We start from the raw sequence: 27,747 nt of genomic DNA, 5'->3' as shown, positions 1-27,747 counted from the left end.
GACCACTATACTGACCACAGCTTCCAGAAACACAGGAACATGATCATTACAGCCACTGTCCACTGTACTGACCACAGCTTCCAGAAACACAGGAAAAAAGTAATTAGAGCCACTGTCCACTGTAGTAACCATAGCAGAACAGCCCTCTGCAGTCACACAGTGATATGGACAGAGAGATATATAACAGGATCTGGACACAGGTGTGTGGAGGGAGAGGTAAGATGGCTGCTGGTGGACTTCCTGTCACTCCACTGTCTCTTGTTCCCCATGGGAGAGACTAGCAATCCAATCAAACAGGTAAAACAAAATAAAAATTCCAGGTGTATTTCTAAAACTTCTTAATATAAAAATATCCTGTAGACATGGTGATAGGGATTGTTTCTCTCTCTCTCTGCAGGCAGTGCTGATGTGAGGCTGGTGAATGGTGCCAGTCCCTGTGAGGGGGCAGTGGAGGTGTATCATGGTGGAGAGTGGGGGACAGTAATTCACTATGGTTGGGATCTCAATGATGCTACAGTGGTGTGCAGACAGCTGGGCTGTGGATCTGCTGTTTCAGCACCAGGAAGAGCTTACTTCGGACCAGGGTCTGGATCAGTCCTGCTGAATTGGGTCAACTGCAAGGGGTCAGAGGCTGCGCTGAGGAACTGTGGAAAACAAGAAGTGAAGCAGTATAGCTACTCTCATGCCTATGATGCTGGAGTGAGGTGTTCAGGTAAGAGACAGAGACTCTCTCCAGTCTCCAGCTTGAGGACAATGAAAACTCCTCTACTGATCTAGAGTCCATCATCATGATCAATTAAATTAAAATGTAATTAATTAAAATCTAGTATTGATAATATGATGATAATAATAATTCAAAGCAATATACGTTATAAACATAATATAGTTAATTTGATTGGTGTGTCTTGTTTCTGTGTTTCCTCTGTGTCTATGCAGTCTCACTGAGCCTGTAGCTCATCCTCTGTCTCCAGGCACTTCAGTGTTGTTCAGTTTAAACAGGCAGGCTGTGCTCAGTGAGTCTGTATCTACTTCACTTTGTCTTTACTGTTTTAGCACTGGTGAAGTGACAATCTGCTGTGGTTCCACTGTGCTGTTGGGTGAAATGCCTTTTCATTTTCAGGTGTTTTAATGGTATTTTGGTGTCAGTGTCAGTGGATCTGGTCAGTTTCAGGTGTGTTTAAATGGTATTTTGGTGTCAGTGTCAGTGGATCTGGTCAGTCTCAGGTGTGTTTAAATGGTATTTTGGTGTCAGTGTCAGTGGATCTGGTCAGTTTCAGGTGTGTTTTAATGGTATGTTGGAGTCAGTGTCGATGGACCTGGTCAGTTTCAGGTGTGTTTAAATGGTATGCTGGTGTCAGTGTCAGCGGATCTGGTCAGTCTCAGGTGTGTTTAAATGGTATGTTGGTGTCAGTGTCAGTGGATCTGGTCAGTTTCAGGTGTGTTTTAATGGTATGTTGGAGCTCAGTGCTGTAGTGGAGTTCAGCTGCACTACCAGCTGTCCAAGGGGCTGATCCTTGGTGGTAGAGTGACTCTCGGTCTGATTCTGATGAGCCCAGAATTTAATAATTTAATGTCAGATAAGCTCCTAATGCAGCTTTGGATATAAATAGAAAAGAAAAAGAACAGTTCTGTTGGTTCATTCATGTAATTCAATTATTTCACATTTGCTATTTCAGACTGGACCTCTAACGTCTTAACTGCTCTGCCATATTTTGACTTCTTTAAGGCACTGATGGTCATGTATTTTCTTGTGATGCACTGTAGCCAGGAGCTGACTCTAGACCCAGGTGTGTGTAATTAGTGCTGAACTCCATGAGAGTGTGTCATTCTCTGAGATCTGCTTTCATGTGGAGAAGCACAACCCTGGATGTGTCCAGAGTGTCTGTCAGTGCCCAGGTCAGACAGTCCTGCTCCAGCAGTGCAAGGCTGTGACAGTCCTGGTCTTGTCCAGAGTGTGTGTCAGTGTCCAGGTCAGACAGTCCTGCTCCAGCAGTGCAAGGCTGTGACAGTCCTGGTCTTGTCCAGAGTGTCTGTCAATGCCCAGGTCTGACTGTCCTGTTCCAGCAGTGTCAGGCTGTGACGGTCCTGGTCTTGTCCAGAGTGTCTGTCAGTGCCCAGGTCAGACAGTCCTGCTCTAGTAATGCCAGGCTGTGACAGTGCTGGTCTTGTCCAGAGTGTGTGTCAGTGTTCAGGTCAGACAGTCCTGTTTCAGCAGCACCAGGCTATAGGGAATCTTTTCTTTGAGTCTAGGACATGTCGTTCTGCTTCTGTGAATTTGGTGATAAGGATCAGTTTTTCCTTCTGTATTTATTAATTCTACAGTCCTAGATACACTTGGAACCATGAATTGGAAGAAGCAGTTAGAAAATGGATGGATGGATTTGTGATCAGTTTCTATTTTTACTTATTCTACAGTTGAATGTGTTCCACAGGTGGCATCTTCAGCACTGTGATTATTGGTATGAACATGTGGAACAGCTGGAATGATGCTGATAGTTTGATTTGTAATATTCCACAAACTGATAAATTTAGTGTCTCTGATTTTTGTATCTTGCATTTGCCCCAGTGTACAGATAATAATGCACTGAACACCTTCTTTAGAGGCAAATGCTAGAGCACAGAGGTGGAGATTGATGATTTAGAGTCTTAACATTCATCTACAATTATTAGATGTACATGTATCTACATTATTTCCAGAGGAAAGGAATCAATTTTACAATCTGTAAAAAAGTTCAGCCCCAAAATATTTTATGGTTAAACTTTTTGAAGTTGACCTTTCAGATTTTTTTCCGACTCTCCTCTCTTTCATTTAATTTTTATTTATGTCCTATTATCTACTGTTTTTATCTATATCTATCCTATTATCTATATTCTTATTGAAAGCACTCTGTATTATTGTACAATTGATTGTAATAGTGTATGTATTTCTAAAATGTAATTTTCTATGCCTAATTATAGGTGTAAATATATTTATGAATGAAACAATAGGAAGTCAAGATTTAAATTGAGAATCTATGATATCTGTTTTTCACATTAAGTTAATTTATTTTCATAGGGTAGTAAGTTTAATTCTCACAGGCACCAGGTTCAGTGACAGTGAGCAATGAGCTGCACTATGAGAGATTACCTGCTCAGACTGACAGCCTGTAGTTCTCTATTGCAGGTTTTGTGAGGCTGGTGAATTGACACAGTCTCTGCTCTGGGAGAGTGGAGGTGAATCTCAAGAACACCTGGACCTCAGTGTGCGACTCTGACTTTGACTGGCAGGATGCAGAGGTTGTCTGTCGGGAGCTGGACTGTGGGGCTCCTTCAGTGATACACAGAGGCGCTCATTTCGGACAGGGCCAGGGTCCAGTCGGGTCAGAGCAGTTCCAGTGTAGAGGACAAGAGTCCAAGCTACAGCACTGCCCCACTGCAGCCAGGCCAGAGCAGAGCTGCTCCCAGAACAGAGCTGTGGGTCTGACTTGTACAGGTAAGATTGTCACACTGTTTTCACTCATGGAAACAATCGTTATAGAGTCATAAATGATACATATTGTGATTGGGTGATCTCTGTTATAGACTGAGTGATCTCCTGAGGAGAGTGGGTGATCTCCTGAGGAGTGTCAAGTGGGACAGCATGCAATCGGCAGGTTCTAGGCAGGGTCCCAAGCACACACCCCACACACCAGACTTAATTTAAACCAGTGATTTATTAGCTGGAACTTACAGTATATGACCTGGACCTGGCACAGTAGACATAGGAGTTGTTTTTGAGGATGTCGGTTGGCTGTGTTGGTGTTCCGATCGGCACCCGGTGTGGAACTGCTAGGGGAAGAAAATAACACAGGTGGTTCAGCGTAAGAACTGAGGGGATGGTGCTTTCTGCCTGGGCTGTTCTGTGAAACGTGTATCTACAGCCTGTGCAATGGAGAAAACTGCCCTTCAGCCTTGAGGCTGGGAAAACGAATCAGCCTAGGCTGTGCCAAAGCCTGTTTTAATAGCAGCAGCCTACCCTACAGCCCACTCAGACTGTGTGGGAAAAAAGTACAGTAAGCAGGTAGTAGGTAGATTTTTCAATTGTAACAAAGCTCCTCACCAATGAAGCTAGGAAAAGTAAGGTAAACAGCCAGTGTGATGGCAAGGACTGTTACAGAAATATCAACGCTATTCTTCAGGCCTAAGACTGGAATTGTAGAGATGAAAATATAAGTGAAAACCTTCATCTTGGGGACGGTTTATTAATACTTTATTTCAATATGTGCCAGGCTGAGGCAATTATTGGGGAATTTTTCTGTCTTCTCCAAGTCCATCCTGGTTTTATGTGGCCTAGAGCAGGGTGCTAATTGTCTCCTATGAGCTGCACATCGTTATCTTACGTATGGGGAAAACTTGGAAAAATGAGTCCCCAGGGAAAGTAGCACCCTTTGAGGAAACAATCCCTTATGGCATCACAATATCTGTCCTTATTCTATGCCTGCTATTGGTTTCTCACTCACTATGTGCTGGATCTTATAGTTTTTTTCACTGTATTGGTACTTTAATTTGTTGTATTTCTTGTGGCCTGCTGTGGTGTCATGCTGGTGAAGTTCTCTCCTATCTGCAGGATACACAGGGTTCAGGCTGGCGAACGGCTCTGACTCCTGCTCTGGCCGAGTGGAGTTACAGTGGCTCTTCAGGGACTGGGGGACAGTGTGTGACCTGTACTGGGATCTGAGAGATGCCAGGGCTCTCTGCCAGCAGCTGGGCTGTGGAGAGGCTGTAGCAGCACCAGGACAGGCCTGGTTTGGACAGGGCAGTGGACCAGTAAGGGCTGATGTGTTTGAGTGCAAGGGCAATGAGAGCCGTCTCTCACACTGCGCTGTCTCTACATGGGGGAGAGCAGGGTGCTCTCATGGACAGGACGCAGGAGTCATCTGCTCTGGTGAGAATCGTGTATTTAAAACACAGTGACACTCCCTCTGCTTACACACAGAAGCACACTGTTTTCATTATTGAATATCTGCTCTGTTACACACTCCCAGTTATGTAAGAGATGCAAAGATGAAAACACATATTCCTTAAAATGTGAGTGTGCTTTAAACATGTCATATCTATCTCAAATATTCCCTAAGGTGTTATTAGGTTGTTATTTTCTTTCTGATGGACAGATGCACAAATACACTGAGGACTAAAGCTCAGTTTTATATTTATGTTGATATCAATGCTCTAAAAGATTAAAGAAAGTTCTGTACCTCAGTATCCTGTAATTAACATCTGACCTGCTTAATTAGTTTAATTAATAGAGCCCAATTAAACAGGAGCCTGAAAAGAAAGTGAGTCTCAGAAAGTCAAAGTTTACAGATGTTATGTGCAGTTGAGCCCCACACACAGCTGACATTCCACTGGTGAAACATCACTCCTGTGGACAGAAATGAGCTCCTTTCTTCTCTTTTACAGACTCAAATATGACCAGAGATTCACCTGGAGCAGGTAAAGAGAGAATGAGGACTGTCTTAATCACATCTGTTTTATTTGTAGTTTCATTTCTGGTGTTAAATTGCTCCTCTCACACAAGGTTAACAGTCTGATTTCTCTCTCTCTGTTTGTTTCACAGACTTCCTTTCTTCAGCTCTTCCCTCTTCCAAAACACCAGGTATGAATAAGCCCCTGTTCTGTATCTCCAGGGCTCTCAGTGTGTGCTGATGTCTCTGTTGCTCAGTGGAATCCCAGATCAGTCAGTGAGGCAACAGCTGTGTGTGTGCAGTTTTTTCTGTGTGTCACAAACACACTCGGGTCTTTGGGATCTACAGGAAACACATCTATCTGAATAATGCAATTTGACACTGGTGGAGCTATTGTCTCTATGCCCAACAGTGGGTCAGAAAAAATAACTTATCTGGTATACTGTTTATGAACAATGTGGAATATGTTAAACTTACTGTATATATTAAATATATATATAATATTATATATATATATACTGCTTATGAACAATTTGTTACAGTAAGTGTATATATTAAATTAATCAAAAGTCAAGAAACACTGTACTTGAACTGTATCTGCTGTGCCTAGTGGGCCAACTTGTAACAGGAGGTCATGGTGATCTCTTAGAACTCCTGATCTCTGACCCCTGACCTCTAATTTTCTGGTCCTAGATCAGCTGTCCCTCAGGCTGGTTGGTGCAGGAGGTGACTGTGCTGGGAGGCTGGAGGTTTATCACAGGGGATCCTGGGGGACAGTCTGCGATGACTCCTGGGACCTGGCAGACTCTCAGGTGGTATGCAGACAGCTCCAGTGTGGGACGGTCCTCAGTGCCCCAGTGCCGGCCTCCTTCAGCCAGGGAACTGGACCCATCTGGCTGGACGAGGTGGGCTGTCTGGGGAATGAGTCGTCCCTGGGGGAGTGTCCCTCAGCATGGTGGGGACAGCATGACTGTGGACACAAGGAGGATGTGAGAATCCTGTGTTCAGGTAGGGGAGATCATTAAAATTACAATGATTCATATTCTTTAATCCCACATTGTGGATATGGCTTGCATCTAGAGTGCCTAGATATGTTTGACTTGTGAGGATGTGAGAATCTTGTGTTCAGTAAGTTAGTTAAGTAAAATAATCCATATTCTTAAATTCCACGTTGTGGATATGGTTTGCATCTGGAGTGCTTAAATACATCTTGTTGAGGAAAAGACTGAGCTGGATGCAGAATTAATTTTAAAATAAATATTGATATTTATGATACAGTTGTGAATGCACATATTCACATCCCAGCAAAAATAAATAAAGAGAGAAAGAAACTCAAGATAAATTCTACTTTCATGCCTCAGTCTCTTAGTTGTGCTGCTGCTGAATAGCCAAGCTGATCAGAATTACATTTTGGGTCAGAACCTGATCATGTAATAGGATTTTAAAGCTCTGTGTGATACACTGTCCAGGTTCTGAATGAACAGAACCACACAGTCACCTTCATGTCAACTGTGTTATTGTACAGCTGTCCTTGCTTCATTACGTGAGTCAGTTATAACTGGATTAGTACGGGAAATGAGACTGGTTGCTGTTCACATTGTTTGCTGGTTGTTTCTTACCAGTTCAGATTGAAACGTTGGGCTGTCTTGCCAGGGTTTGTTTCCTTTGACTTTCCCTGCTGTCTTGGCAGATCACACTCTCCTGAGACTGTCTGCAGGCTGTTCAGGACAGGCAGAGGTTTACTACAATGGCACCTGGGGCAGTGTGTGTCAGAACGGCATGACTGACTCCACAGCCGCAGTGATCTGTAAACGGCTGGGCTGTGGAGACAAGGGCACAATCAGTGAGATAAACTCCAGGCTGAGCCCTGATCCCAGATGGCTGGACTTTGTCTCCTGTCGCAAACACGACTCCACCCTGTGGCAGTGTCCCTCCTTCCCCTGGGGTCAGAATGACTGCACAGACCGAGAAGTGGCTAACATCACCTGCTCAGGTACAGAGGGAAGAGTAATGCTCTGTAAATTAGTGTTTTGCCATATTTAGAACAGACAAAAGCTTTAAACTGAATTCTTAGTAATTTATCTCCAAACATGTATAAAATTAAATAATTATTATTAATCTTTGAAGGTCCTAGAAAAGAAGCTGACAGAAGCACTCCAGCCCCTCAGGAAGAGCAGCCTCAGCAGCACTGCCCAGGTGAGTTCAGTGTGTAAAACAGTCAGAGACACTGCAGCCCTGAGCTGAGGAACAGTAACCATACAGCTCTCTTCTAGAGCCACTCAATACCTCACTAACCTCTACTACAGTCACTGAGCTGAAGACACTCAGTAACCTCTCTGCTCTCGTCTACAGTCACAGATCTAATGACACTCGTTAACCTTTCTGTTGGCTTTCAGTCCCACTGGCTCTGCGCCTGGCTGGAGGCACTAACTGCTCTGGCCGGGTGGAGCTGCGGTACGAGGGCTCCTGGGGGACAGTCTGTGACGACTCCTGGGGCCTGCAGAATGCCCAGGTGGTCTGCAGACAGCTGGGCTGTGGGGACGCAGTGAGTGCAGCAATAGAGGCCTCATTCGGACCAGGAAACGGCGCCATCTGGCTGGACGAGGTGAACTGCACAGGCAGTGAACCTCACCTGTGGGACTGCTGTCACTCTGGACTGAATCAGAGCGACTGTCGACACAAGGAGGATGCAGGGGTTACCTGTACAGGTGAGGAGAGTCTTAGAACTGTAGATGAACAAGGTAGCAGATCAATGGAGAAGTTAGACTGATGTTACCCATACTCTATCACTGCTTAATATCTAACTAATCCAACTAAGATAATCAGTCACAAGATTTGGATGTTTTAAAGCCATGTGTATGTGAACAACACTAGGCTTTAATTCTGAACAAGACACCATTCATCCAGCAATCCTAGATTTGACCTCAAGGAACAAATGTAAAGATTTTTTTTTTATTAAGACCACTCTGGATTCAACTTGCTTTAAAACCAAAGACAAAATAATGACAGTTCTCCTATCTCTTTTACAGATTTGTCAGAGACAACAGCCAGTCCAGCAACAGCTACAGGTGAACAGAAATCCTCCTTGTCATTGATAACTCCTGTCTTTCTGTCTCTTCAGATTCCCAGTGTTGTTGTAGTGTCTCCTCTCCTCCTTGAGTGTGAAGATCAGTGTCTCTTCAGATTCCCAGTGTTGTTGTAGTGTCTCCTCTCCTCTCTCAGAGTGAAGATCAGTGTCTCTTCAGATTCCCAGTGTAGCTGTAGTGTCTCCTCTCCTCCTTGAGTCTGAAGATCAGTGTCTCTTCAGATTCCCAGTGTAGCTGTAGTGGCTCCTCTCCTCTCTCAGAGTGAAGATCAGTGTTTTCAGATTTCCAGTGTAGATCTTGTGCTAGTGTCCTCTCTTTCCACACTGATTTAGTGACAGTCCTGATGGGTTAGATTGGGAATCCTTAACTGTTCTTCATTGATCTTGGGTTCACCCTGAAGCCATGAGAGCCACACATCGGAACAGGAGGAGAACAGGACATGTGTCGAAGTGTATATGAGCCCAAGAGCACCTCTCCTGATCCCTGACCAACCAATCATCCATTGTCTCCCCCTCCCTCAGGCAGCACCAGGACAACACCCCAGACACAGCCGCTGGGAGGCCTGTCTGTCTCGCCCCTGGTCCTCCTGCTGCTGGGGGCTCTGCTCTTCGTGGTGCTGGCCCTGTTAGTGGGGCAGCTGATCCAGAACAGGAATCTGAGGAAAGGTAGGGAGGGAACTCTCCATCCACATAGTGACCTCTAGTGGTCAGTTCTGTCACTCACATGGAACTTATATTTACATAATTACCTTGAGGAAGAATTCAATTCAATTCAATTCAACTTTATTGTCATTAAACTTACACAGGTGCATAGTATAATGAAAAGTGTTTCTCATTAGTCACTCAGGTGCAGTATATAAATAGGACAGAAGATGAGACAATAGACAGTTACACAATAGCAATAATAGTAACATGTAATAACATAACATAAATAACATGTAATCAAGTAATCGAAAACTGTGCAAAATTCCGCAGAGAAAATTTAACAGGACAAAAACAGTGCAAGGTAATTCTTGGAACAGTGCAAAAAAACAGTGGTTAAAAGTAGTGTGGTTAATTAATATTGAATATTATTATGCCTGTTACAATTTTACTGGGCTATCGAGGGGACAGTACAATTTTGGCTTACGTGTGTGTGGTGGTGTAGGAGTACAGTGGTTGTGGGTACAGGAGGATGTTAGGAGAGATCATAATAAGGTGGAAGGGAGTGGGGGCGTCACCAACTTGACAGCTCTGGGGAAGAAGCTATTTTGGAGTCTAGTTGTGTGCGACTGGAGTGACCGGAACCTTCTGCCAGATGGTAGGGGAACAAACAAGTTATGACCGGGGTGAGTGGGGTCAGACATAATTTTGGTGGCTTTTTTCAGACTCCTGGTGTTGTATATTTCCTGGATGGATGGTAAGGCATTGCCGACGATGTGTTGGGCAGTTTTGACCACCCGCTGTAGTGCCTTACGGTCGGATGCGGTGCAGTTGCCGTACCAGACTGTGATGCAGCTGGTCAGTATGCTCTCCACCGTACATCTGTAGAAGTTGGTGAGGATCTGTGGATGTAGGTGTATTTTCTTCAGCCTTCTCAGGAAGTACAGCCGCTGTTGTGCCTTCTTGATGAGACTGGAGGTGTTCAGTGTCCATGTAAGGTCCTTAGAGATGTGAATAGGAATTTCACATCGCCTAGGAATTTGAAGTTATTCACCATCTCCACCGCAGACCCTTCTATGTAGATGGGGGAGTGAACTTTTCCTTGTCTTCTGAAGTCAACAATCAGCTCTTTGGTTTTGCTGATGTTGAGACATAGGTTGTTGGTTCGGCACCAGTCTGCGAGTTGTTTTATCTCCTCTCTGTAGGCAGCCTCATCGTTGTCAGTGATCAGGCCCACGACTGTGGTATTGTCAGCATACTTGGTGATGGTGTTTGTGCTGAACTTAGCAGTACAGTCGTGGGTGAACAGGGAGTAGAGCAGTGGGCTGAGCACACAGCCTTGAGGGGCACCGGCTGTGCCCTGGTAGAGACCTGGTAGAGAAAACCATTTAAAGTTTAAAAAAGATTATCAACAATTACAGATGGAGATATCAGGAAATTTGCAAATCCAGAAGCATAACATTTATGTGCTGTAATGTCCAAAGAAGGTTTAGTAGTCAATGTTTGATCTTGTACTCCTCTCCCTGCATGTTAACCCTGAGTGTCTATTTTCTCACACAGCCCTATCTAAGGGAGCACTCGCCCCCTATCATGATGCCGTTTACGAGGAAATAGAGTACAAACTGGCCAGAGAGGGAACCTACAGCGCCCCCAGGAGAGGTGAGTGGAGAGAGTCTTCAGGAGTGATTAGTCTCCATCTTCTGAGGAAGATGTCATGGAAATATAACTATCAAGGAAGCCACAAGAGAGAGTTCTCACCTGAGTAAGGTCTTTATTTCAATATTGCAATATTGGGAGCCCTGCTGCCACTTCGCCAAGTGCAACCAGAGACTCAATTTGTTACAAGCAGTACAGGGTTTTTATAAGACGTTGCGTTGTAAAAAAGTTCAGCACTTGGTCCCTTCTAAAACTTCCCCTTTCTCTAAGAGAAAACAGATTACATCATAGAGCGAGAGAAGAAAAACTAGATTTGTTATTCAAAGCTTATCAGTTACTTTCAGCTAATTCTAATGACCCAGACAGCATATATTGTTTTGGTACATTGTCTTCTAAACTAACCTAAACAGTGTACTTTGTTAACGAACTGTTTTCTAAAATTCTGCACGTACTGTAGCATAGCAGTTATATCCTTGAAATATTATCTAAAAGCACCAATATATTTTTTTGTAAAGCTCTCTACATTTTTAAGAATCAATTAACTCATTAGATTTCCACTACAATTCCCTCCTTTTTATTCTTGAAAATTATTAAAAGTTAGATTCTTCATATGGACTCCCAGGAGGCTCCTATACTTCGGATTCTTGCGTTCTTACCAGAACATACTGATGCGCAAACATATTCATTACCATATTTCAAAGCATTGGAATAATATATTTTGTACAGCAACCCAAAAACAGAAAGACAAGTATCACAGCTACTATAATCGGTGTTAGTAACTTAAAGAAAAACATTCCCCCTGGCCCAAACAGTGATTCTAACCAGGAGAGAAATGGGTGAGGCTGTAGAATGAGGCATTAAAGCACATACATAACAAGATGCATTAAATTTCTTTAACTTTACAGTATGATTTATAAATTTGTACCACAAATTACTCATATCCCCCTCATTATCAGTTTCATTCAGCCAGTTTGTATACAAAGAGGCTTCGCGTTTAGATTCTTCCTCTTTCTGGGTGGTGACAGGCTTCCACATAAAAAAGAAAAAGGCTGTGCACATCAGTCCCAAGCATGTGATCCCCATCTGTCCCTGTGGAGACATCACTCCTGCTCTTTGCTCAGTTCGTTTGTGACCTTTTTACAGTGGGAAGCATGAATTCAGGGCACCTGGCACGGCCCCCTCCACCTGAGCGAACACCACCTCTTTTTCCTGTCTTTCACCAGAATCCAGTCTCCTTATTCACGCATTAGTTCTTACAGCACAGGTAAATCCCTGTGGGCTGGAGCCCAGCATTTTTCTTAGGGTTTTTTTTACAAGATTGGTCAACAGCTGGGTAATAACTCTTAGAAAAATCTACACATTGTTCCACTGCCTCAGCTGTGCCGTTTTGCAGAACAATTCTAGCTGAAGTTGTAAAATTTCTCTTTGCTTCGGCAGCACATATACTAAAATTTCTCTTTGGTCCGTTCCTGCAAAACATCTTATTATAAACAAACAAACCATAATAATAATGTGCATCTATGGGAATCACTCCCAAGGGTAACCCCCCTTAAAACTATATTGTTCTACCCATCAGGTTCTGCCACTAGATAGGAGAACCTTTCTCTACATTTTTTTTTACCTTCATGATCCCTTCAGGGCGTACAATTAGCACAGAAGCAGCAGCTTTAGTCCACATGTTTTTCAAGCAGGATATTAACAGTATGATCATAACGAATAATACCAGACACACAAATATGTATTGAACCAGAGACCCTCTCCAGGTTCCTAGCACAGACTGTAGCCATGCACCAATGCCCCAATCATCTGGATTATAATTGTGATATATATTTTTCAAAGATGTGCTTTGCTAAGTCATTAATTTGCTAATAATTGTCTAGAATACAAGTACTGTTTAGTCTTTGCTTACCTAAACAGCTGTCTATCACCCTAATAGAGATAGGCCTAAAACTGTGATTATAGCGAGGAGCATACAGTTATTTCCATTTTAATATATCTGAGTTACACTCAGACTAAAAGCAGGGCTATTTACCCATGCCAATAAACCTAAATAATCACCTCTATCAAAGGGGATTACTCCCATGAGCATCTTTTATAGCAATACAATCCCAACATGAGCTCTGATTATTATTTGTGGCTGACTGATAAAGTATTGATTCCATATCCCCATTTTATCAAAGTAAAACTCCTTACACTTAACAGGTACACTGTCGCCCCCCCTCAGGAAGCTCAACAAACACAGAAACAGTGACAATATAATAATTAATGTTCACTCAGTCTCTGGTGCAGTGGTTCGGTGTCAGCGCAATGCGTAGATCCAGCGATCTCGTCCTGTCACTCAGATGGCAGAGTCGGTAGTCAGTTGCACTTGATATGGTCCTTCCCAGCAGGGTTGCCACATCTGGCAGGGTATATCTTCCTCACCATACCCACTCGCCAGGTATCAGGTCGTGTCTTCCCTCTACTGGAGGTCTCCAAGTGTCCAGCACCTGTTCACCAGCCCCATGCACCACTTCAATTAACAACCTACAATACTACAATAGAGAATTAGCAAATTCAACAATCCATTAGCCAAATTCATCCCTCCAGGAAGTTTTGTTGATTGGCTTGTGATGATATCAAACAGGCTCTATTACACAGTTCTGTTTGATCCAGCCCGCATTCCATGGCGTTCCTTCAGTCTGATGTCTAGTCGATCTTTTAGAGTTCTGTTCCTTCATTCCAATGTTCCAGCAGACTGAGGGTGATCTCAGTCCATCTCACCCCGAATAATCCAGCCACAGCCTGTCCCTTGATCATAATACAAGCGGTAGGTCAGTGCCCACCGAGGGCTTATCTCCATCATCAAGTGTTTGGTAGACACAGAGGCAGTGACAGCAACCCACTGGGAAAACAGATTATAAGAGCCAAGGTTTCCCTTTACAAATGTAAATTGTAAACATTTGCTACTGCATGGAAGGTTTCTCAGGAGCAGGCCTTTTGAGCTGTAGCACCTGCACCTGAACTGTAGTTGAGTTCCTTTGATAAGCATCACATTGAGATACCACATAAGTGGCTACTGCTTCAAACACGGTCCCCACCCAGGTGTCCGACAGAGTGCATTTGTCGAGCTATAAAGGGCATTAGGCTGTGAGGGCATGCAGAGCGTCCAGTGTGCTGGCAGCACCACACTCTTTTCTAACCATGTCCTTTTCTCTGCTTTAGAGGCCTCAGCCTGAATATCCTGTAGCTGTCCCCTTTTCACCAACAGAGGTCTCACAGGGGTCTCAGACTCCTGTTCTACAAGTACTGCTCACCTGACAGCTACATCTGCAAAGTTGTTCCCTCGAGTTACTGGAAACATTTCTTTATTATGTGAATTACACTTTACCACAGCTACTTCAGTCAGCAGCTGCAAAGCTTCTAACAGTTCAGAGACAAACCCAGCATTCTTAACTGGAGTCCCTGCCATGTTGGGGAAATCCCTATTCCTTCACTGCCATCCAAAATTGTGGCATACACCAAATGTATATATACAGTCTATATAAATTGCTACAATTTTCCATTTAGCATATTTACAAGTTTCAATTAAATCTTTTCATTCGGTCTGCTAGTTCTACACCAGATTATTCACAGTTTATACAGCCAGGCAGGTAGCCTGCACAACACATAAACACGGCCCCTTGGCCACCGCATCAAGGGGTCCTGAATAATAATAACCCACCAGACGATGCCTATCTCCATGCCTCCTGCACCAGCACAACAGCTCACGACCCATTTCTTTCACTTACATACAGATTACATACAGATGATCCGTCTGAGGGAATCCAGTCCAGGGCCAGTGCCTGCAAGAAAGCTTGTTTCAAAACATCAAAAACGGTTTCTGCTGCAGGGGTCAAGGCAATTTTGTCTTTAGACTGCACTACCCCCCTCAAACCAGTACGTCACTAGACAAGCTCGTTCTGAGAAGGCATTCACCCTGGCTTTATCATGTAGTTGGTTTTATACTCCTTTTTTTCCTCTCAAGATCCAATACTTGGAGTAGTCCGGCCTTATGGATTCCCTCATTAGGTAAAACAATCACAATATCACATAACTCTATTGAGTTAGTTTACATAAATGCTATTTCATGCAGTAATTCCTTATAAAATGCTGCAGTCTGGGCCTAAAATAGGTCTGGGGTGTCCCCCACCCACATCAGTAGTTGAAACTGTACATCTTTACCCAAGCAGACTGTGACAGCTTATATTTGCTTTAAACACAACCCTTGCACTCCTTCTCCTGTAGCCTCCTGTTACCCGTTAGAAAACGTTATATCACGTCTTTATGCTGTTTTAGTCTAAAAACAGGACAGCTGTGCTCCTGTGCCCCACAGTTACTGCACACTGTAAGATTATTTCACTTTTATTTAAATCCTGAGATAAATTTAGGAAGGCTACAGAGGGGTTTACTAGATTAAAACTGTTAGTTCACACACGGCTCTCGTTTCAGCTTCTGACAAGTTCTTTAATTGTGAAATCAAGCCTCTTTCTTACAATTTCTCCAAAAAACACATTTTTTTAGTAACTGCACACCAGCTTATTAGTAGTTTTGTCTTTGAGGTTTTATATCTCGGTATAACATTAAAGTCGCACAATAATTTCGACAAACTGGCGGCTCCCTTTTCTCCTCCTTGGGAGTCTTTTTACCTCCCATTTGCAGCGCTCGCACTTCTGCATGCATGCTTCGCGAGTTATTAAATCACATCTGTCTCTGTTCGTAATATCAGGAAAGCATAGTTGCACTATAGTTGGCAACATCAGGTTTTAACCCACTCAAGTAAATTTGTTTTATTACTGTGGAAGTATCTTCATTCACTTCCTTTTCATCGGCTAACCCCGAGTATACTATCCATAAAGCTATAAACCTTTCTGTAAAATCTGAAAACATCCTCACTTCCTTCTGCTGACATGCTGTTACTTTTCTCTAATCAGTTTTCGGTGGGTAATGCTCTTTCAAAAATCTCCACACTAATTCCCACCCTTCTCCCAGATTCTCTCTTAAGGCGTTCTATTTCTTCTTTTGCTTTCTCTTTTTCTACATATACAACTTCGTTTCGTTCAGCCATTGCTTTTAGCTTTTCCATCAGGGATTTTTCCGTTTTATCTATGATATTCTGTTGAATTCTCAAATATTCCTCTAAATATTTTTATCCAAAGGTTCATACACTTTTCTACATTCCTGTTCAGCCTAAATTCCGTCTGACAGTCAATATTTCTTTTAAGTTTCACTTTGGATTAATCAAACTTTTTTTTCCCCTTCACACCATTTTCACGTCTCCCACGCGCCCCGCGGAATCCCCCAGTCGAGACAAACTGACGAACTATCACAATTCGGGAACACGGACCAGGTTCCAAATCCTGGCTTTAAACACACAGTTGAATCGAGTTACTATTTTCGGCTCTTCTGCGAGTACAGTTTTAGTTACTACCTTCAGCCGTACTGCAGTCGTGTACCAGGATGCAACACCTGGATTTTTTCGCACGGGCAGGGCGAGATGCTATTCCTTCAGCAATCCCTCCTTTTCTACCCCACCTTCACAAAACAGGCATCTAAAACACATACACCATTAACTCATTTTTCTGTTGTACTCGCTTCAGCTTCAGGAAAACCCTGAACCCACCACAGCAACATGGAGAGGACAAGGGACTTTTTAGAAAAGAGGAGTCCTTACCTCTTTTTAGAAGCGGCCGCCTAACTTTTCCTCTCCATGTCCGTGTGGTTTAATTTAGATGGATACTTCTTCATCATTTGGGTCACGTATCCGCCAATCTGCCTCCTCCTTTTTAGAGGACGTTGTAAACCTTTAGGAACAATATGATCTAGCAACAAGGTTATGTCACTGTAATTAGGCTTAAGACAATCAAGAACAAGGCACTTGCCTTTCTTCTAAATTCTTTACGATCATCAGGCAATTAAGGAAAAGACTTAACTAATGCAAATAATTCACTAGGAGACCAATGTCAATGTACTGTACATATGCTGGAGTTCCTTCTGGACCTGAAAAAGTGCACATTGGTATTTCACAAACAAGTGGCTCCGGACCGCTTTCTAATTTCGGTGGAGACTTTTTCTTTTTAGAACGCATGGCCATGACTTTAGCTGCAGTTTGCTGTTCTTTAGTTTCAAGACTAGTCTTTTTTTAAGCTTCCCATTATTTCTGTGATTCCTCTTTCCATTAAATAAGTTTTCCAATTCATTTTCTTTCATTTCTTCTCCTTCTCTTCTAAGTTTCCCCTTCTTCAGGAAACTTCTTTTTCCTAATTCAACTTTCCTCTGTCCATTCTGATTCACTTACAAAGATCCTTCATAGTTATGGGCCCCTAATTATCATATATAAATTATGTGCAAGTTCCCTTACACCTATTACCCTAGCTTTACAGTTCATGAACATAATTTTTTTTTCCCTAACCCAGGCTATAATTGTTTCTCCGAATTTGTCGTACATGTACTTTTGCTGGACTGCTCGGTCCCATTTTGTCTTTGAATTTTAATTTCCCATTTTTACCGATCGGTGCCTTACTTAGAACCTTATCACATTAACTACTCCGCAGAGCAAAAACCACAAGTCTGTGTTAAGATAAGTTCTTTATATGAGTCCCAGACTCATCAAACCCGCGTGAGAACACCCCTGTGGCTCGCTTCTCAAACTATTAATTTTTAAGGATCACTTACTGACGTCAGACAGCTGCCAATTCTCCAGACGCGTCTCTGGAAGGATAAACAGTTTATCCTCCGAGGTTCGTCCAATTTGCTAAAATTGTCCGGGTCCGGATGGAGTTTCAGCAGCCGTTCGCGTTCAGGTTTGTGATCCCGGACGAGCCCCCAAACTGTCATGGAAATATAACTATCAAGGAAGCCACAAGAGAGAGTTCTCACCTGAGTAAGGTCTTTATTTCAATATTGCAATATTGGGAGCCCTGCTGCCACTTCGCCAAGTGCAACCAGAGACTCAATTTGTTACAAGCAGTACAGGGTTTTTATAAGACGTTGCGCTGTAAAAAAGTTCAGCACTTGGTCCCTTCTAAAACTTCCCCTTTCTCTAAGAGAAAACAGATTACATCATAGAGCGAGAGAAGAAAAACTAGATTTGTTATTCAAAGCTTATCAGTTACTTTCAGCTAATTCTAATGACCCAGACAGCATATATTGTTTTGGTACATTGTCTTCTAAACTAACCTAAACAGTGTACTTTGTTGACGAACTGTTTTCTAAAATTCTGCAGGTACTGTAGCATAGCAGTTATATCCTTGAAATATTATCTAAAAGCACCAATATATTTTTTTGTAAAGCTCTCTACATTTTTAAGAATCAATTAACTCATTAGATTTCCACTACAAAGATCTGAGGACTTAACACTTGTAGAAAATCTCACCATACTGGTTTTAAATGTGTAGAGTTTTCTTTCTCAACTGCTGTCAAAGTAAGTGAAGAAAAGCATCATAAACTCTGTGTTTCTGTTGACAACCTGGCTTCTCTCCCAGTAAGAGACAGTGCTGACTGACTGTAGGATTGTTTTTTCTCAACTGGTGTCAAAATAACTGACACCACAGTTCACAGTTCCTGATCTGCCTTATACACACAAACTCTGAGATACTGTTCACACCCTGCCTTCTTCCACAGCCAGTGGAAGACAATGAGTCTGCTGTCTGACTGCAGGTAATATTGATCTGTCCTCCTGTTCACAGGGAGATTCCTCTCTGACGAGCTGCCCTCTGGATACGATGATGTGGAGGACAGTGAGGGAGACCCAGTACCAGGTGAGGGGAGATGGAGTCAAGGGGCTCAGTGTGGGAGTGAGGAGGTCTTCAGTCCAGTACTCACTCTCACCTCAAACCAGGCTGACGTTTAGAGAACTTATGTAGAAAATCCTGAATTATATAAATATAACCCCACGTGTTTCTTCAGTGTTGCCTCACACTAGCCTTATCTCAGTGTAGTGGTTTGATGGGTTTACTGAGACAATTATTAATTGTAGCAGTAATCACGAGGTTGTTCGTTGGGGCTTTTAGAAAATCAATCGTCAGAACAACTAACAACGCACACACACGGGTTCAATACACGGGATACATTTCTTAATATAAACTGTGCACCAAACATATACTAGTCTGCCTGGATACGAGCGGCAGACCTTACTGTGAGGGTTATCAATATACAAGGTATATAATCTCGAAGAGATGCAAACACAAAGAGATACACAATAGAGAATATATGTCAATATATATCGTTCGGTTACCAAATCGCTAATCAGTGTTATTAACCACTGTTACTTTAAACTCGGAAGTAAATACATTACGCATGAATTAAATTGATAACAACTTGTGTTGAGGTACAATTGAATTCTCGAGACACAATGTAGAACATGGGGTTTACTTATCCACTGTGTATGGATTTGGAATTTCCCGGCATGAACACCAAACCAGCTGACAGGCTCTGTTGCAGCCTCGGTTCCAGCGGTTGTCCAATGGGCGTTGTGTCGGCGTCCTCTGGCTACCGGCCAACCAGTCAAGGTGCAGCTCGGAGTAGGACGGGCGGAGGAATCTGACTGCGGTGCGCAGGGCAGTCGTTGCTCCGAGGGGATCTACCAGCAGTCCGGCTGGCTAGTAGAAAGTCTCTATGCACAGAGTGTGACTGCGAGTCCTCACAAGTCACTCTTTTGCCTGGGAAGAAGCTGGTTCATTCCCGGTCCAGCGCTGCTTCTGAATAAGCTATTCAGGTTGTCGACGAGGGTCCAACTGTAGGCTGCCGTTGATCAAGCGCAGCATTCACGTTGGTAGAATTCTGAGTACGTACGGGATCCTCGGCCTCGCGCTTAGAACAAAGTCCAAGTCCTTTTGCAGACAACAGCAGTTGTCACGTGATTGTCTCTGAGGATGCGCGAAAATGGCCAAGGAGAGCTCCGATCTGAGCTTGCGCTCCCTTTTTGATCAAGACCCAGATGTGTGCTGATTGGTTGAGAGTTTGGCGGGCATTGGAGACCCACGTGGTATTACCACGCCCTGCCAGTCCCTGATTGGTTGGTCAAGGTGAGATATGAGTCACTTACTCTTGACACTTAGGAATGCAGTCCAGATGTCCATTCGGCACTCCCTAGACTGATAGGCGCCAATGGTTGACCATTGATCATGATAGCCAGGCTTAGCTAATTGCATCCCCGTCTGGGAGCTTGTTTCTTATCAAAAGAAAACATCTTAAATCAGCCTGCATGAATTCTTTCTCTGTGGCTGCACCACAGAGATGGAGGGTGAGATGGGGCCTCCTTTAGGAGCATACCAACGCTTAATTCTGTCTTATTAACAAGCATTGCCGCTACATCAGCAAATCATAGATGCCGAGCAAAACTAGACCTGGTCAATACTGGGGTGCTCTCATTGGTTTTGATAGAAAAGGAGACTGCGGAACAGCATGCTGTAAAAACGGCCTTTCAGATCAGATTAATCAGCGACCCTAGAGTTTTGGCTTAACTATACACCACAAAACATTTAAAATCACACTTTCCAATTACTTTGCAGCTCTATGGTCAAAGTAAGTCTGAGTCCTGAAGTGTAAATTCTCTGTCTCTCTGTGTGGTTCAGGAGACTCGATAACCTCTCTGAAAGAAGAGATCCCAGAGTACTATGATGATGCTGTAACTGTACCTCAGAGTCCAGATGCCTTGTCAGGTGGGTTATTTCAGTCCAATCACATGGGGAAACTCTGCACCAATACACACAACATAAACATACAGCACGCAATTACAAATTTGCTAACAAGGTGTTTTAGACACCTACATCCTAAACACCCAGAAAATCCTCAAACTGCTACCAAGTATTCAGCTTTTACAGAACACCTACATAAAAGAAAGAGATAAACCAAACCTTCTAAACCAAAGACATTACAACCTACAGTTAAATCTCTCTCTTTGTGAACCCAATTGCTACAAAATAAATGGGAACCTATCTCCCTGTTCTAAAGATGCTCCCACTAGCCAGGAGAGGCACTTTTTAACTAAGGGATTATATAAAAAAGAAATAAAAGTTTCTAAAAACAACAGAAAGGCAAGCTCTCTTTATGAGGTTCAAAGACTAAACTCCAGTCTGGACTCCCACAGAGTCTGAATCTCTCTACTCTTTCTTGGATCTCAGCCTCTGAATACGGAGTCTGTACTATTCTGTACCAGTTACATGAATCTGACTCTCTCTCTGTGATCTCAGCCCTGCACACTCAATCTGGGTCACTGCTGACAGTGTCCGGCTCCTCTTCAGTATCTCATAGGGTTCACATCACCACCCTCTCTGTCCAAATACAGCCAAACTTTCTCTGCCCTGTTTTCCTTCAACATCTTATTTGAAAATCTAGGAATTGTTTTACATTTATTACAGTTGTGAATAGGACTGGAAATCAGGTTCCCCCTGATCTCCTGTGCTTAGAGCCTGGAGTTTTAGATCCTGTGTGATGTTCAGTTAATCAGTGTGTTCTGATGAGCTCCAGCAGTCCTGTGCTCTAGATAACTCAGTGTGCTGATGTGTGACAGTGAAGCTGTGCTCTGTGTGCTTTAGGAAAGCTGATGTCCTCTGTGAAAGAAGAGGCCCCTGAGTACTATGATGATGCCATCACTGTGCCCCAGAGTCCAGACACTGTGTCAGGTGAGTTATTATAAATAAGACTCAGGAGTACCCCCTGTACCAGCCCACAGTAGCCTTTGTCATTAGAAATTAGTCTCAACCTAATTTCATATCTTCAAATAAACACTACCTAGAAGAGAAGAGGTCTCTGACAGGCCAGTCTGTGTCAGAATGACAGAGCCATTACTGACCTGCTCTTCTGTTCACAGGGAGACTCCTCTCTGATGAGACACCCTCTGGGTACAGTGATGTGTTCAGCAATGAGGAAGACCCCACTTCAGGTAAAAGTACAGCCAGGGGGCTCAGTGTGGGTTAGGTATTTCAGGGATGGGAAAGATAATCCATCTCTGTTGCACTGTCATCCAAGACAGGGGGGAATCAGGCATTTTGCAGTAGCAGTAGCTTCACTCTATCATGTCCTACAAGGATCAATAACAACCAATAAAGACTGAGTGACCTGAATTGTACAAAGTTAGATCACAAAGATCACAGTGTCACTGAAACCCACCTACTGACACACCTAGCCAATCAGATTTAAATTAATTTAAATTGATCAGCAGCTTTAGATTCCCCAAGACCAGGAATTCTGTTCTCTGACTGCAGAGAGAATTACTAGGCTCAGAAATTATTAGGTCTTCCTCACTGTGGTTTTAGAGCATTGATACTTCATAAGTATAAGTTAATTCTACACTGAATCATCAATTCTTCCAAAAAGATACAATTTAATTTAAAAAACCTATTAAACGCTTTTGAGTACAATATTGTAACATCTATTCTGTATACTATAACTGTTAGCCCACTAATAGCCATTGATATCAAAGCAGAGTACTTCTCAGATACAGTATGTTCTATTATGCTTATTGTTTGTTATGCAAATTATGATTATATCAATAAATTGTATATTGTCTGGTTAGAATACATGTGTGAGACTATAGATTATTATGTTTGATTAGTTCCTAAAAGTCTACAAGTACTCTCAAAATATACTGCTATAATTTCTTATTGTTACAGAAAATTAAAATCCCCATTCACTACACTATTGTGACTATGTAAGTGTTTTAAAAAATCTAGGTACACCTGGGTAATGTCATCAATTCCAATTCCAATTCCAGTACATGGCTAGGGGCTGCAAAGCAAGGAGATGTTTGCTGAGATGCTGAGGTGTGAGATTCAGAGATCAAAGCAACCATAAAGTTCTGGTTAAATGATTGTCAATCAACTGTCAATGATAGAAGGCGAGAGCTACTTCTTGCTTCTACTACTTGTCCAGATCAACTGGAAAGACCGGACTGGAGTTTAGTCTTTGAACCTTGCCTTTCTGTTGTTTTTAGAAACTTTTATTTCTTTTTTATATAATCCCTTAGTTAAAAAGTGCCTCTCCTGGCTAGTGGGAGCATCTTTAGAACAGGGAGATAGGTTCCCATTCATTTCGTAGCAATTGGGTTCACAAAGAAAGAGATTTAACTGTAGGTTGTAATGTCTTTGGTTTAGAAGGTTTGGTTTATCTCTTTCTTTTATGTAGGTGTTCTGTAAAAGCTGAATACTTGGTAGCAGTTTGAGGATTTTCTGGGTGTTTAGGATGTAGGTGTCTAAAACACCTTGTTAGCAAATTTGTAATTGCGTGTTGTATGTTTATGTTGTGTGTAGTGTTGTTAACAAATATTTAACTAATATTTAACTGTTCCAAAGAACAAATCTCTTATGTGCCTTTAACTATACCAAATGCTTGGGTATATTCTTGGCAAAATCTTTAAAAGTAGGGGGTTATGATTAATTTATTTTTTAATTTATCTACTCAGTCATTTTTGATATTCACAATTTTCATAATCCTAATATGTAACAATATTATTTCAATAACTGGCTCATTTGACAAATCATGAGTCTATCTCTTTGTCAGGTGTCCTCCAGCCTGGCCCTGGAGTGGACAGGGTCCTGCCCACATTGCCCTCTGAAGAAGGAGCCCCTGCCCCTGATAGGACTGACTACGATGATGTTGGGGATGACTCTCAGGGAGAGGATGGGCGCTGTGAGACTGACAGAGCTGTCTGGGAGAACCTCCTCCAGCAGGTCTAGACACAGAAGAGCTTCACCAACAGAGTCACACAGTCTTACAACAGTTCTGAGCACTGAGACTGTCTGTGACCTGAGTCCACTTCACTCCACTGCTTCCACACTGACACTGTCTGTCACCTGAGAGCTCTGACCAGTGAGTCACTGTCCTCATTGACTTTGTCTACAGGACCTGCAGTTTGTGTTTTAAAACAGGGAGACCTTAAAGTTCCCTATTCCAGTCTTTTTTTCTTGTACAATATGATATGTTTCTGAAATAAAACTATTAATTGATATAGAATTCTGAAGATTTCTGATGTGCAGAAATGTATAGACATTTTCTTAACGTTTCCTTTTTAAAAATAAACTTTTTAAAACCATTTTGTCATTCATTTGTAATTTCTTAATTTTGTACAATTAAAGACTTTTAATTAAATATATAAGGAACCTTTGGCCACTCACAATGATAAAATCAACCCCAGAAGGAGAGAATGCCTAAATGTTTGTGATCAATTCATAAGTATGATTTAATCCACACAAGGAACAAAAGGCACTGTCGACAGAGCCAGATACAACACAACCAAAGAGACAACCTGGCTGTTATTTACATTCCCTTCAAATCAAAAGGTTAAGATAGATAGATACTTTATTGATCCCATGAGAAGAAATTGCATCTATCTATCTAAGACTCCTTGTCCTGCCTTCAGGAGCTGCTCAATTTAAAACGCAGCATCCCACAGCACTAGAGACACCCCAATATTCACTTTATACTGCACCTCAAACCATAGGTATTTTATAGCACCCAGATTGACGAGTACAGAGCACTAGATTCAGTAAAACATATTCATATTTGAAAGAAATGTGAGTGTTTTGCACATTTCAAGCTACAACAAGTAAACATTTGAGTACCTAAGTCAATATACCTGGAATGATCAATAATGACCAACATCGGCAACTTCCAAGAAAATCATTTTCACTCATTGAATTTGATCTTCATACTCACCTTGCATTCTCAGCTATAATACTTCAAAATTACAGTGCAGATTTGGTGGAAAACTTCACAAATCTGTACAATTGTATTTTAATATCTTGGTATATGTACCTTCATTTTAATAAACATGTAAGCATAAATGCTGTTCAGTATATTGTACTTTTGTTGTACTTTTTAAAACATTTTACCTGAAGATGCAAGGACTGTTATATCTTGTGATACATGCAAGACATCTGTAAAAGAAGGTGACATTTTAATAAAATTGGTGATTAAAAGAAAACCACAACTTGTATGATATTATCCCTCGATATCGAAGATCAATTGAAGGATTTGAAGAAACTACCAAAGAAACAACAGCGATACCAGATGATTTGGGTTTTGAACCAATGATTACACCTCAATAATCAATTCGTCCTCAAAAAAAGAAGAGACAGGCATGTTTTGAGCCTCATAATGATCCTCTTCTGGATCCACAAGAAACGTGTTTTGGATGTACTTATAACTTCCATCGAAGAGAGATCTCATCAGTTGCATGCAATTGAAACTTTCGACTTTTTGGAAGGTATTGAAAATATTTTTTAAAAATAAAATAAACAATTTTCCAAAGACGATCTCATGAAGTATTGCCAGGATCTATTCTTAGCGTTTGGTAGTGATAACACTGCTGATATTGATGGAGTAGAAACGTACGATGCGTTGACAGGATTTCTGAAGCAAGAAGTCCTAGAATGCCGCCTATAAAAGAGCTAGGATTCATACCAAGAAATACTTTTTGTTTTCCACCCAGAAGGCTGCTATTACATTACACATCTTGTGAACATTACCAGTTTTGGTAGCTTCTGGGCTCGATTTTCCAAAACCGAAACTAATAACAAAATTATTTAAGATGCACCATGTCAAAAAATTGTAAATCGAGACTAGTATTACTACAGAAGAAAATATTTAACTGAAATATCAATAAGACTATGTAAGTATAAAAAGTAGAACAATTCAATTTATATAACTTATTTTTTATTCTTATTAGAAATGGGCTCACACACCGGAAGACACTAACGTTTATCTTCGTTAGAGTGTGTGAATAACAGTTTAACCCAAAATGTTTGTAATTGTGATTTTGTTAAAATGCAATAAATCGTCTATCAGCAGTAAGAAATTATTAAGAAAGTAAGAATTTTTTTTATTTCACAAACGGTAAGACGTGAAGAGAGTTTACAGTTCGTATCCTTCGCTTTGTCTTAACTTAAGCGTTCAGGATCCAAGCCCGTGTGCGGATGGTTGTGTTTCTTGAATCTCTTGTTATCATCAAAAGTCGTTGTTCAGTCCTTCAGTACTTTCTCGAGTTGTACCATGGATATTTTATACGATTAATACTATTCATGCTCTTTTGCCTTTTCCTTCACATATGGAAAAAGTTCAAAGTGTCCTTATGGCTGTGCTCCACATCTACACGAGAGCACCTGTAACAGTACAGGACACGCAGTGAGGAATTCGAGCAGCTTTCAGTTTGGTGCGGAGTCCAGAGGGAGGACTCACTCGCTGAATGATTTCTCAAGAAATCCCGGGTGAGATTTAACAGGTGATTTCTTCAACAGCCACGACAAGTGTGGAGACGTTCTCTGGATTTCCTGATTATGACGTTAAAATAGTTCAAATCATTTGTTGTAGTTAACAGAACTAAATGCTTTGGAGGTACATCTAAAACAGCAGAGCAACACTGTAGCACTTCGTGTGTGACTGAACTTAATTGTGTAAACCTGGCTCTCTATGAACACCAACAAAGAGTTATCACTCAACAGAAGACTGTGATGTGAGCACAATAATATAAAGCACTTGGAGATGCCAGGGATTGAACCCGGGACCTCATACATGCGAAGCATGCGCTCTACCACTGAGCTACATCCCCAGTGGTGTGAGCTCACGAAGAATGCCTGCAATTTCCCACTTTCGTGTTTCCTCTACTACAGAGTAAATTCATGGGAATGAAGAAATAAGGAAGGAAAAATAATCACATTGAAGCTTCCAGAGACTGGGCAAAAACGAATCCGTTATTTTTATATCCAGTCACACGGGCGACGGTGGTTAATTCCTCGACGGGGGAGTGCTTTTTTACCTCCTTACTCTACTGTCTTTCAATTCTGTTTTCTTTGAAAGCTTTTTGCATCTTTTAAGTGCTCTCGGTTAAACTACGCATAGAACAACAGCAGTACTGATGATTTTCATGGACCGATGCACACTTCTTCTGTACAACTCCAGTGATAAAGCCCTGTCTGTAAATATTGTAGAAGAACGAAAAAGGGCGAAACAACGCTCCAACCACAGGAATGGTAACCGGAAGGATCGTGTTCTTATTTAATATGTCATTTTGAGATGCCTTGTCAACGCAGACAGGCGTTAGAGCTGAACAAATAATGTATAGTGGTGGTTGTAAACATGGAACATGTTATTTCTATACCAGGAAGAAAGGAGCAGACTCTTAAACTCTTTAACTCTTAAGTTAAAAGAGACAAAAACGACACCTAATCACAGCTAACATTAATTAAAATGACATCACAACAAAAGAGCGAAGCCTTGAGTGAATCAAATTCGTTTTCATTGAATGTCTGTGTCTTCATCACTTTTGGGTAAAGTAAGCTTGAAGTTCAAAAACGATTTTGGCACGCCTGTAGCGTTTTTATGAAACAATTGCTTTGTATATACAACTGCTGTGTGTATAAAGTACATTGTGAATATTCTCACAGCCTTCAGTTTGTCTTTTTATCCCACGCACGAATATTCTTGTGTCCATATCACATATCATATAACACAGAACGCCTTCAAACCAAATGCATTTTAAAGACCACGACTTTGAAAATTTTCACAACCCCACCATAAACATATCAGTGAGCTAATTATCCTTTTCTGACAGTCGGGGTTTTGATTGATGCGCAATTACGCACCATCTGGAACACTGGGGGACCGCTGTATACATACATACATTCACAACACAGAAATACTGCTCAATAGAGTTTCATGCGAAAAACCCATATATGACCATAGGAAGCAGAACAGAAGTTTCCAATTACCCAGACTGTCAGCACGGGAATAAAGCTTTGTTTTATTTCTAAAACCCTTTCTTTATTTCCTGTTTTCATTCTGCAGGAAAATTCCTATTCTTTACTCAACAGCTTTTTAAAAACAGCACCCATGATGTTCAAATCATGATGTCCATGATTGTTTACACAGAAGACTGGCAGAGCTTTGGGTTGTGAATCTCTTTTTCTCATGGTTTTATTGAATGTG

The 27,747-nt window shown here is 41.8% G+C and overlaps 1 non-coding gene and 1 pseudogene across 1 annotated transcript; one reads left to right on the top strand and one right to left on the bottom strand.

The window, feature by feature from the left end:
- The first annotated feature begins 5,426 nt into the window (after positions 1–5,426).
- LOC148666820 (antigen WC1.1-like) lies at positions 5,427–23,712 on the top strand (annotated as a pseudogene).
- Positions 23,713–26,299: 2,587 nt separating this feature from the next.
- Positions 26,300–26,371, bottom strand: trnaa-cgc (transfer RNA alanine (anticodon CGC)). The gene has a single exon. It is a non-coding gene; the product is annotated as a tRNA-Ala (tRNA).
- Between the last annotated feature and the right edge of the window lie 1,376 nt (positions 26,372–27,747).

The sequence above is a fragment of the Lepisosteus platostomus genome, chromosome 5 (genome assembly GCF_059453375.1).
Source record: "Lepisosteus platostomus isolate fLepPlt1 chromosome 5, fLepPlt1.hap1, whole genome shotgun sequence".
NCBI classification, from domain to species: domain Eukaryota; kingdom Metazoa; phylum Chordata; class Actinopteri; order Semionotiformes; family Lepisosteidae; genus Lepisosteus; species Lepisosteus platostomus.
Note: the sequence above shows the minus strand (reverse complement) of the source record. Positions and strands in the feature narration are given on the sequence as shown.